Below are 13,041 nucleotides of genomic sequence, written 5' to 3' on the forward strand. Positions count from 1 at the left end.
ATTTTCAATAATACAGAAGAAATGCCAAGCGGAGTAAAACAACATCCATGCGATAAGTTTGTTTACACCTTTAAAATCACCATGTTTTCATGAGTACAAAACAAATTGGTAATAAAAAGAACTAGTAGCAAACAGATCAGTTTAGCATTGACAACATCCCACCCCTACCCCCACAGTGACTTGCTAATTGGTGAATGATATGGCCACACACACAAAATATCTCATGGGGATCCATGGGGAGTCATGTAACAGCCGAGTGTCCACAAATACCAGAGTCGCTAGCTCATTAGTGGTCAGGAAGCCATGCTACGATAAATAAGCACCATTGATCTTCAGCCACCTGTCTTGGTGGACAGCATTTTTAATGCATTCAGCTGCAACGCTCATCAATCACTTATAGCACAGAATGCTAATGTTAGGTGCATCAGTAATTGATGAGGTATAGCAAGTAGCATACAACTTACACTTATATCGTAGTGTCTAGCTATGTATTACACTGACTGGGTTTTTATGCAACCAAAACTTGCCTCCAAGCCAGGAATTCAAAAATTAGCATCTGCTTTGAGGCCACAGGGAGCAACTTCCAAGGGGTCAGTGAGCAACATGTTGCTCGTGAACCACTGGTTGGGGATCATTGCTATAGTGGAACCTCACTTTTACATTTTCATAGGTTTTATACAATTTTTTCCTGTTACCCTGAAAAATCGAGGTTCTAAGGTATAATTAATCTCTTTTTAATTTCTAATTTAATTAGGTTTATTTTGGGGAAACTAAAGTTGTGGCATTTAGCTAACATCCACCCTCCAGAAGAGCCTGTATATTGACAGACCAAATGATAAAGTTACATTGATGGACTGGCAAATGCAACTATGTTCGAGCAAAACACTTACATAAGACTGGAATGGAATAAGCCATAGTTTAAAAAATAAAATATAACATAGAAATCCTACCAACCATCTTGTACTCGTGTAAATAAGCAAAAATGCACAAAATAACTTCTATTTTGAAAAATGCAAACAGGAAATGTAAATTAGTGTTCTTTAAACTACATGGAATTAGAAAAATGGTAAGCAGCTAATCAGTACATTAGGATGCTCACACGTCTAATCAAAACTAAACCTACAGAGAGAAGGACCCTCTCTTATGAACAAGAAGGGAATATTAGCGCTATTTGATTTACATAAGTGACAAAGGAAAAGGCACTTTATTTTCTGAACATTCAAGTGCTATTCACTTAACCATGGCAGAGGGGGTGAGTGTGGTCACAATGCCCTAGGAAAACAAAGATCCCACAACAACTAAAAGGAATGTACAACATAAATAAGAAGTGACAAGTCAATTTGAAATCCGTCTCTAGTTGTTTTGATGTTCAGAAATTATTTGTGACAGGTCTGATCAGAAGAGCTCTCCCTCACCTGGTAAAGTGACCAATTGGGAGGCTGATATAGTTATTAAAATAGAAGTGGGGCATTTAATTAAACAATGTTATCCCTTCACTTGTTTGTTTTCCATATATAATTTGCAAGTGATTTTAGAGTAATTTATGCTAATTTAAATTAGTTAATTCATTACTGGAAAAAACAAATCTGTGGGGTTTTTCTTTCCCCTGCACAGAGAATAAAATATGACTTTATTTTTGATTAGGTAGACAGAACATTCATTGCTTTGTGAATGCAGATACCCAGAAGGAGCTGCCCTACTTCTTGCCTTGACAGGGGTAATTCTGAAGTCTCCATAGACAGCTGCATCCACAAATCTGTTGGTCACAAAGCTTTTGTCATTGTTTATTCATGAAAAATGTTTACACAAGGGCAAGTCAAACATATACAAGTAATGTGAATAATTAGATGGAGTGTTCAGTACTCACAAACACATAAATGGCTTTACCCCTGAGTCTTGGCCACACCTAATTCTGACTCCTTGTTAGGATAGTATAACACAGTAAATGGTCTATAGGAAATATTAAGGAGGCAAGTGGACAAAAAAATGATATGAAAACATAAGTATTTTATTTAAAATTAAATCGAACATTTGTGCTTTTATGTATATAGCTCAATCTATCTGTAGGACAAGGTTCTTCTCTCCAGAAACATCACCCTCTCTCCACATGGAATCATTTTTGTGAGATTTTTTACAAAGTGTGCTGTCTCCCTTTCAACTTTTCACACACACTGTTGAACTATAACTGCCAACGTGTGAAGGATATTGCCTATGCATCAGGATTTTCCTCCATGGCATACTGCAATATGCAACTTGTGTGAAGAATTGTGCCTGTGTTATAAGAAATGTATAAATCAATAATCTATATAAAGTAGAGGAGGACTGATCTGAACCTCTGATGAACTTATTGTTGAACTACAACTCACAATACCAGGAATTTAAAACTATATAAAGGTTTAGCGGAGGAGTCATTGGAATTCCTGAGAAGTGTTGTGAACATGTTGTTGGTATTATTGTGCAATTACTCACAGTAAAAACCTGTTAAGAAGTTTTGTGATATAGGGTATTCGGGTTACATGGAGGGTACATTGTGTATTTTAAATTTGTTAATATTGTTTACATTTTGTGCATTTGTTATAAAGCTATTTCGAATATTGCCAAATAGAAGGACACAATAAATGGACTTCAAACCTGTGTAATCATGACATGGTGTTGGTATTAGTGTGCCCAACCATATACAACTGTTCTATTTTTTAATTATGCTCAATTATTGGGTTTAGAGCACCCTCCCATGTTTAGATTATTGGGGACCTGTGATTATACCTGTGCCAATTGCCTTAAATATTTGATAGAACAGTCCTGGGGAGAGTGTAAAAAGGTTAGTTACTCATATAAAAGGAATTTAAAAAATACCACAAAAGGTTTGCACTGGAGTAGGCTCATTTGCCCTGGTTGAGGTCAGATTCAGAAAGTTCAACTCACGAAGGTCAATTTTTGATTTTCCTTCACATCTACTCTGCAGATTATGTACCAGCACACAAAAATGGTTAGGCAGGGGCGGGGGTTAGGAACACAAATGCAGAGTTGGGAGTCAGTAGGAAGCGAGAAAAGGTTTGAAAGTATGCAGTAGGCAAAGGGGAATAGTATCAGTATGAGGCAAGGGGCAGGATTTGGGGAGATCAGCAGCCAGTTAAAGCAATAGAAAATTTGCAAGGGAAGAAGCATTTTAAACAGTTGTGCCTCTCTGAAGTTGCTGTAGTTAAAGGTTTTATATATTTATTTTTAGCACAGTATATCGATAATTGGAGAAAAATGTGCAGATGGAAACAGTGATCAAGACATTTGATGAGGTTAAGAACACTGGCTGTCAAATGGAGGGTTAAAAGAAGAAACTACATTAGAACGCAGACGCACAGAACAACCAAGAATAATGGCGACATTCTTAGAGTGTTTTTTAATTTAGTTACTGATACTAATGTGCTGTCACCATAAGTAATTGTTAGTTACAAACAGCATATTTAAATTAGGTTATTTTACACTTTAAGTGCACAAGGAACATTTACTTAAATCCTTCTGGGGTATGTTTTGCCCACAAAAGATGAATGAGAGGGATAGAGTGATTGTTCTTTTTAAGACATCTTGTGATTTTCAACTTAAAATAAAAGATTCAAACATTGATGGCATAGAGTTTTGACCAAGACTTATAATAAAAGTTACTTTTCACTGCTTTGGCTTTTAGCAACTCAGTGTAAACAGCATTAGCCATATAGTGGTTAGTTTTAATAGGTACCTTGACCACTTGGCAATGCAGGCTCCACCCTTTCATAGCTATATATCTATTTCATACCTACATAACTAGCACAAATGGAACTCATTTGTCACAGCAGACGCAAGCTACACTAAGGTCCAGTCATTTATAGACATTTGTTTAATTTAAATATAGAGTGATATTCAAGTATTTTTTTTTCTTTGAAGAGGGGGCCAACTGTCCTGCACATGCATGGAAGAAGTCAGAACCTTTGTTTTTGTAGGGCTGGAACCAATAATACGTTATTTATACATATAACAAAAAACGTATTATTGGTTCTGAACATCTGCCCAGTTATTTGATTAAGCTTATCTGAGAAATCTGAATAATAAATTATATTTGTTACTTTATTATAGAAAATAATCTGGAAAAGTGCAGGATAATGAAAGTATTTTCTAGGCCTCTGGACAGCTGTTTATTTTAAGGGCAGAGGTTCACAAAGAGGCAGATTTATGATCCTTCGTAACCTGGGTTTGGATGAACTGGACTATGAGGAAATTGTGATAGCTATCCCTACTGTGCAGAATTTATAGCCCTGATCAGACAGCCATGACCCTGTGGCTATTGGGCTACACACCCTTCTGGCTTCTTGCTAATGGAACTTAAAATAATAGAGGGATAAGTATTTAATAAGGTAGTGGCAAGCAAACAATTAGAAAAGTTGCCAAAAATGCAAAGAAAAGCTATTTTTCTATAATCTTTTTTGTTTTGTTTTTTCAAATAATTGTGAAAAAATGTTTTTTCCCCTAAAAAATGAATAATTCAGCCACTGTTGGCTTCCTAGCAATCTAAAGAGCAAGACTTGCACCTGCTCCTTTACTAATAATCTTCACTCCTTATTAAAATGTTTTTTTCGGCTTGAGAAAGTCCAGTTGATAGCAGAGTGCTCTATGTCACTATATCCCCCATTTACTCACCAAACCTACTAAGCCTTTGTTGTGCAGAGAATAATCAAATCCCTAGTGAAATCAGGATGCCATAAGCATTTTAACAGGAAGAACATTTTCCTTTTCAACTTGACATCAAAGAGACTTGTTAGATAACAGTGTTTTGTTTACATAAAGTTCCACTTTCATACTCTGAGAATCTGAAGAAAAACTATATTTGTTAAAAGCTCTATGTATCTAAGTAATGAGCCAAGTGTAACGGAATATCCTACCTACAGTCTACGTGTGTATTACCTCTGCTGACATAACATACCACTAACTGAAGAACATTCAATCCAGTTTTCTTCATACATTTGTTTTGAGACATTTCTGCTTGTCTACTAATCTTATTCGGATTTTAGCTAGCAAATGACTGAACATTGCAACTGCAATATGAATATTATTTATATATCAATGTCAGACTTTTCTTGTGTTTGTGTTCATGTGTTAATAAAGGAAATACATAGAGTGATATATACTTGATATATATTTATATATCTGATATACATAAAAATGAGCAATAAACCTCTCTCTTTTTGCATTTTTGTTTCACAGTTTATATATACCAACTGCTGAATTGGCAGCTTAAATCTGTCTGTGTATGCCCACAGGTACTGAAAGTTGGACAGAGTTTGTGGCCTGGAAAGATCGGGGCAAAAATGCCTACCAACCTAGGACTGTTGGAATTTGGGCTTTGTAGTTAAACAAGAGCTGCAGCTATTTATTCAGTTACAAAAATACAGTTTCAAAATGAATGCTAAGGTCTATTAGTCTATAGCTCTTAAATCCCAGCAGGAGATATTCTTTTTCTTCCTGTTGCCTTGCCTTCACAGGGCTGTGAATATCCTTAGGTCAAATTAAAATGGCACAAGCCTTGGCTACATTTTCCAGTGGTTAAGCTCACCCTACATACTAAGCAGTACCTTTCATGCCTTACCAGCATTGACCATATATAAAAGAACAATAAATGTCTCTACCAATAACCGTTTTGTAAGGTCCCTTGTATTCTTTTTAAAACCACATGAGCACATGCCACGTTGTATTACATTGATATGTATTTAAAAATGAATGAATGATGAAGCAAGATAGAGAAAGGGGGAAAAAACAGTATTCATACACTGAAGTAATTTACCATAAAGTCAAATAACCATATACAAAAGAGAAATTTTAAAACATTTCAGTGGCCTTTCTCAATCACAATCATGCCAAGGAATAGATTTGCAGGACAGTAGCTTAAAACAGGAGTTCTAGTTGCCATCACATAAGCAAAACCCCTATCCCGTTCATTATGAGCAGGTCACCATACATTAAGAGTGCTGTAGATGGCATTAACCCAGTTAAGTGAAACAGATAAAGTTTGGATAAAGGTTAGTAAATAAATAAGTACACCTGGCAGTCAGATGGGAGAAACAGGGCTGATTTACAAAGTTGCAGTTGCAAGGCAACAGACTTACTCTGTCATTACCTGAGAACAGAGAGAAGCACTTCTGGACCCCTGGTTAGCAGTACACTTACTGAACACAAGTGCTCAATTACAGCAGCCCTTTCAAACAATTATGGAACATTACAGGTAGTTTAGTCAGAAAACAACCAAAAAAAGAAGAAGGAAAAAAATCGCTGTGCCCTTTTTCCCTTACATTCAAGTGGCCAATTTTCTGTCAGTTCTGTGGTAGAAAAGGCTTTTTACAGTACTTTGAAAAACACAAGAGGTATTTTGTTCCCCATGTTCTAATTTAAAAGTGCACCCCTAAAAGCCAGTTTTGACATAGCTTTTTCATAAAGTGGAGGCTTAGCTATTTAGCCACAGGGAACTTCTCTCCTTCATAATGATACCTTAGAACAGACGCAAGTGTAACCCTTTTAGCTAAGAGCAACACATTTCTCTTTGGCTTTTAACTGGTCACTAATAGTTCATTCCTGGATTTGCTCCATGGATTTTTTCCATGCCAAGACATTAAATGCTACATCCCACAAGTGTGAATTGTCCAGTTTTGCAACACAATTCCATTCTCAATATATCAAAAACCAGCAATTGGAACATTTAGGGCTCTTACACATTTAAAGACACATGCTGAGCACATAAAAGTGCATATATTGCATTTTTTAAAATGCATCTAAGTATGTTTTTGTCAATTGCAAATGCAACCCTCTATTCACTCTGAATGTGCCTCAAGTAGAGATGTAGCGAACTGTTCGGCGGCGAACTAATTCGCGCGAACATCGGGTGTTCGCAAATCCGCAAATTCGCAAACTTTTGGCGATGTTCACCATTTTGGGTTCGGCGCGTTTTATTTTGCGCCGCGTTTTTTTGCCTCGGTTTTTTCCGCCGCGTTTTTTCGCTTCGGTTTTTCGCCTTTGCGTATACATAGGAATAGCTTGCGTTTTTTGGGGGGGAAAAATTCGGATTGGAAAGCGAACATTTTGCAACTTTTTTGTATTTTTTTGCGATTTTTTCATCGCCGTTACGACTTTTTCATAGCCATTACAAATTTCAAGAATTGTCGCGACTTTTTCATAGCCATTATGACTTTCGAGAATTGTCGCAACTTTTTCATAGCCATTCCGACTTTCGCGAATTGTCAATACGCGAAAAAGTCGCAAAATACCGATCATTACGAAAAAAACGCATTTGGACGCTTTTCGGACGTTCGTGGATTAGTAAATGTGCCCCTAGGTGACCCATTTGGCAAACCTAATGCAATAGTCATTCTTTATCTCCCAAGATAATGATCCCCTCCATTCTCCCAACTCTGTTACAGCTAGAGCTGACTATCACAGGGAATTTAATAAATAAAGAAGGCCTAATTCCTACTCCCCTACATACAGTGGTGTGAAAAACTATTTGCCCCCTTCCTGATTTCTTATTCTTTTGCATGTTTGTCACACTTAAATGTTTCTGCTCATCAAAAACCGTTAACTATTAGTCAAAGATAACATAATTGAACACAAAATGCAGTTTTTAAATGAAGGTTTACGTTATTAAGGGAGAAAAAAAACTCCAAATCTACATGGCCCTGTGTGAAAAAGTGATTATTAAAAAATAACTTAACTGTGGTTTATCAATTTCAATTTTCAATTTCAATATCAATTTCTGTAGTCACCCCCAGGCCTGATTACTGCCACACCTGTTTCAATCAAGAAATCACTTAAATAGGAGCTACCTGACACAGAGAAGTAGACCAAAAGCACCTCAAAAGCTAGACATCATGCCAAGATCCAAAGAAATTCAGGAACAAATGAGAACAAACGTAATTGAGATCTATCAGTCTGGTAAAGTTTATAAAGCCATTTCTAAAGCTTTGGGACTCCAGCGAACCAAAGTGAGAGCCATTATCCACAAATGGCAACAGTGGCCGACCAAAATTACCCCAAGAGCACAGAGACAACTCATCCGAGAGGCCACAAAAGACCCCAGGACAACATCTAAAGAACTGCAGGCCTCACTTGCCTCAATTAAGGTCAGTGTTCATGACTCCACCATAAGAAAGAGACTGGGCAAAAACGGCCTGCGTGGCAGATTTCCAAGGCGCAAACCACTTTTAAGCAAAAAGAACATTATGGCTCATCTCAGTTTTGCTAAAAAACATCTCAATGATTGCCAAGACTTTTGGGAAAATACCTTGTGGACCGACGAGACAAAAGTTGAACTTTTTGGAAGGTGCGTGTCCCGTTACATCTGGGGTAAAGTAACACAGCATTTCAGAAAAAGAACATCATACCAACAGTAAAATATGGTGCTGGTAGTGTGATGGTCTGGGGTTGTTTTGCTGCTTCAGGACCTGGAAGGCTTGCTGTGATGGATGGAACCATGAATTCTACTGTCTACCAAAAAATCCTGAAGGAGAATGTCCAGCCATCTGTTCGTCAACTCAAGCTAAAGCGATTTTGGGTGCTGCAGCAGGACAATGACCCATAACACACCAGCAAATCCACCTCTGAATGGCTGAAGAAAAACAAAATGAAGACTTTGGAGTGGCCTAGTCAATGTCCTGACCTGAATCCTATTGAGATGTTGTGGCATGACCTTAAAAAGGCGGTTCATGCTAGAAAACCTCAAATAAAGCTGAATTACAACAATTCTGCAAAGACAAGTGGGCCAAAATTCCTCCAGAGCGCTGTAAAAGACTCGTTGCAAGTTATCGCAAACGCTTGATTGCAGTTATTGCTGCTAAGGGTGGCCCAACCAGTTATTAGGTTCAGGGGGCATGGCACAGGGCCATGTAGGTTTCGATTTTTTTTCTCCCTAAATAATAAAAACCCTCATTTAAAAACTGCATTTTGTGTTTACTTGTGTTATCTTTGACTAATAGTTAAATGTGTTTGATGATCAGAAATATTTTGTGTGACAAACATGCAAAAGAATAAGAAATCAGGAAGGGGGCAAATAGTTTTTCACACCACTGTATATAATGGGTTTGTAGAGCAAAAATCTTGTTAGAATATCTGAAGTGATCTGTTCTTTCTATAATATCTTTCATTTTACTATAGAGAGGTGTAATGTATGTTTGGATGGGTGCTTTAGTAACAAAACAAATCCTGGTTCTTTATATCAAACCTTAATATCTACCCCTTAGGTTATTTCAAAGTGTGCAATGATTACACATTATAGACTAAATTTGATAATGGAACTCCTACAGTCAGTGACACATAAGCCAGTATTAGAATAAACACTAACTTGCCTGCTTCAGATTATATATTTATAATTAAGCTCACCTTTGGGTGCAAGTAAGAGGTCACACAAAGTGCTAGTCTCTTGTGGAGAAATAATTTGCTATGAGCTTGTCTGCTTGTTGCCCACTCAGTATCCACTTCCAGCAGCAAGAACAGAACCATATTATGTACAGTAGGGAGCAAGAGCAATTATTTAGAATCTTTGCTTTTGAAATGTATATAGTGTTATATATTGACATTAGTGTTCAGTGCCGGATTTCCACGGAAAAAGTAGCTAGCATTTAATGCAAATGAAATGCAAACCTGTCTGGCACTAGAAGGGTTAAACCTAGAAGTGCTCACTCTGTACAGAGCCTGTATAACATGCTTTTACTAAAGAGAAGTGCTGTAGAAGTAATTAGACTTGCATATTGAAACAAGAGCCTGCCCTCCACTCAAATAACTCAACATTTTAACAATTTCTCTTCTGCCCAACTCTGACTATCTAATTAATCTTGGGCCATTTAATGAACGTATAAAATGCCACTTCTGAAATCTTAATTTTGCATATTATCAACCAGTTCACTTTTAATGTCCTTATAGTCATCTACAAGAAGAAAGAAGCATTACGTTCTCTCCATCTTTTACACTCAGTGTTCACTAAGCTTATAGCTAATTCTGGCTTCTTAATTAACCGTACGCATATTAGCATTTAAGCTTCAATGACAGTTCCTTTTTAAGGAATTAATGTGCACTGCTTGAGAAATTGATCATTAATATACATGCTTGCTCACATTCTACGGAAAACAAATTACTTTAGCACCAGGAAAAAATGAATCAAGATGCAGAAACAGAACAGTCGGCCCTTACTTATATATTTATTTATGTAGAACAGACATTGACAAAAAAATAAGAAATGATTACAAAAATAAATAAAAAATAAGAAAAGACGACCTACACCAACAAGTGGCCTCTTCTATCATGTACAAAATGAAAGGGGCGGGTGAAATATCAAGTAGTATGTGGCATCACAAAACTATATTAATGTTAGTTCTGTAGCTTCCCATTCAATTTAAACGGCACAAATATTAAAAAAATAAACTTTTTTTTCACCTAAACATAATGTATGTGGTTTAATAACTCAAAGCAATGTCTGAAACGTAGGTAAGCCATTTTTCTGCCTTTTTTTCCAGTTTTAACTTTTTTATTGAGAATGACATGTTCATAACAAAATATTCACTAATGAATAAAGTTATGTATGGTTACATCAATAAATTATACAATTGTCAACCAAGTATAGTTCTTGTGTGTCATTCTTTAGGGGAGGGAAGAATGGGTAGGGGAGAGGGTGTGCAAGTCAGGGTCTTGCTTTTCAGAGTCCCGACTTGCTGGAAGGTAGAAAATAAAAGTTTAGAAATGATAACAACGGGAAAAATGATATTAGAACTAATTAAACTAAAACCAAAACAAACCGGGTGGGGTGCCTCTGTTATCTCCACTCCGAGATCCAGGTTCTACCTATAAGTTTTCATTTTTATTTCAATCCTGCCTCATCCAAATATCCCTTAGGATTTTCAGTTGAATTGTTTCATCCATTTCCCTTTCCCCCCTCCAGGTTTCCTTTTATTATATATTTTAGATTATATGAGGGGAAGGCATGGTTCAGGTTGAGGGGGTGGTGTATTGTACCCAGGGAGCCCATAAGTTTTGGAACGGTTCTTGTTTGTCATTAAGAATGCTACTTAATTTTTCATTAACATATATCAAATCTTATTTTTTAATTGCAGTATAGGCAAGAATGGGGATCTCCATGATCTAGCTATTGTTAGTTTAGCTGCAGTAACAATTTGGTTTATCAACATCCTTGCATATTTGTTTACATTAGGAATTTGTAATGCATATTCTGGAGACTTAGACAGGTTTATACCCGTTACTGAAAATATTCTGGACCCTGGTCCAGAATCTTTGTACCCTGGGGCATTGCCACCATAAATGATAAACCGTGCCTTCCCCTCTACAGTTTCTGAAGCATTGTAATTTATATTGGTTATTTATTTTATGAAGTCAGACTGGGACCAAGTACCAGCATAAGAAAACGTTGTATCCTGCTTCAAGCAGGGAAGTATTAATTGAACTCTGTGCTACCTGCTCCCATATTTTAAGTCATTCATTTTTCCTCTTATGGTTGACCAAGATCTTTTTCCCAGGCTTTGGCGTATTGTAAGGTAGATGGGAGCATTTTTCTGCTTTTATACTCCTTGGTTTCAGATAACCTTTGCTCCTATAGCACACACCTGCAGCTCCATGATATTTTTACATGATAACAAGCGTTGAAATATGGAAACTTACTTTACTCTTCCTGTTTCCCCTGCATATTAAAGATTGGTTATTTAATGGCGATTTATACCTAAACCTCTTTATGCCTACAAAGGCTATAGTTTATATCATATGCGCCTGCAGCTAATTTATTATGTTGTGAAAGAAACATTTTCTAGTTCTGTGTATATTTGTTTTTACCCGTATAAGTTCTCAAAACTATATTAAAGATGTGTTATTACTAGCAACCTGGAAATATAAAATTGTTAATATAAAAAAACAAAATAACAAAACACAAATAACGACGTAGTACATACACTTGTAGCCTTACATTGGGCATATTTAGTCAGTATCACACGTAATTTACCTATGTGTAACACAATGAACTGGGCTATGACAAGGCTGGTGGAGGGATGGCTGCAGTAAGACAAGAAGACTGAGAGAAGTAGAAAAAAGACTGCCGGGGAGCAATCATTTGAGACTGGCTGGGGAGCCTCCATTTTGCCAATAAAACCAGGAGGAAAATACCCCAAAACAGCCTCCTTAGTTTATGGAAAATGTCAATGGACAATGTGAAGGACAAGTTAAAAAGTAGTGAATTGCAACAGGAAGTGCAGAAGCCTTTTATTGCTCGTTAAAATCCAAAAACGTTAGACGAGATGTTTTAATCTAATTAATCTGGGCTTGGTAAAGCAAATTGTCTACCAAATAATATAGTTTAGATTGTAAATTAAGATTCATTTAACGTAACTGACGCACTCCCTATAGCATTTGATAGAACATGTTAGTATTACTAGAAATATAAAAAAAAAAAAATATTTTGCTATACAAAAGAAATGCCCTACAGATCCCCAGTGGTACTTGGACACAGCAACCAGGAGAGAGAAACACTCCATTTCCTTCATGCTGGGCTGGGGGCAGTGTGAAAAAACTCTATCAACAATCAACTATCAACTCTATCAACAATGTTCCAGCTGAGTATGAGAGACAGGACAGACTCCTAAGCCATGTCAGAATGTTAGAAGTGAATATATTGTCACTTACACAGCAAAATAATACAATGGTCCTTTATCCTTGATAAGACTGGTGTGTTCCCATAAGTTTTTATAAGAATAAAACAATACAATATCACTAATATGGTTTGATGGGCATATTCATAAAGCACTAACGCATTCTGCAGTGATGTAAAACATTTCACAGCATGTGTTTTCTATGCAACCGTTTCAAATCCTCTCCATCAAAAAGCTATCAGAACCTTTCCTAGATATGTTGTAGTAGTGAGGCAAAAAAACAGAATGGGAAGCGCTTGCTCCGCTGTAGAACAAAAAGAATAGCTGATCATTTAGATACACTACTACCCTTTTATTTTAAAACTTGTCAGCCATCTTTTTGCCATGTCTG

General features: G+C 36.6%; 1 protein-coding gene across 3 annotated transcripts in view; it reads right to left on the reverse strand.

The window, feature by feature from the left end:
• Positions 1-13,041, reverse strand: part of pard3b (par-3 family cell polarity regulator beta) — a 673,678-nt gene that overhangs the window by 235,875 nt on the left and 424,762 nt on the right. The gene's annotated exons all lie outside the window — the stretch shown is intronic.

The sequence above is a fragment of the Xenopus tropicalis genome, chromosome 9, assembly GCF_000004195.4.
Source record: "Xenopus tropicalis strain Nigerian chromosome 9, UCB_Xtro_10.0, whole genome shotgun sequence".
Classification (NCBI taxonomy): domain Eukaryota; kingdom Metazoa; phylum Chordata; class Amphibia; order Anura; family Pipidae; genus Xenopus; species Xenopus tropicalis.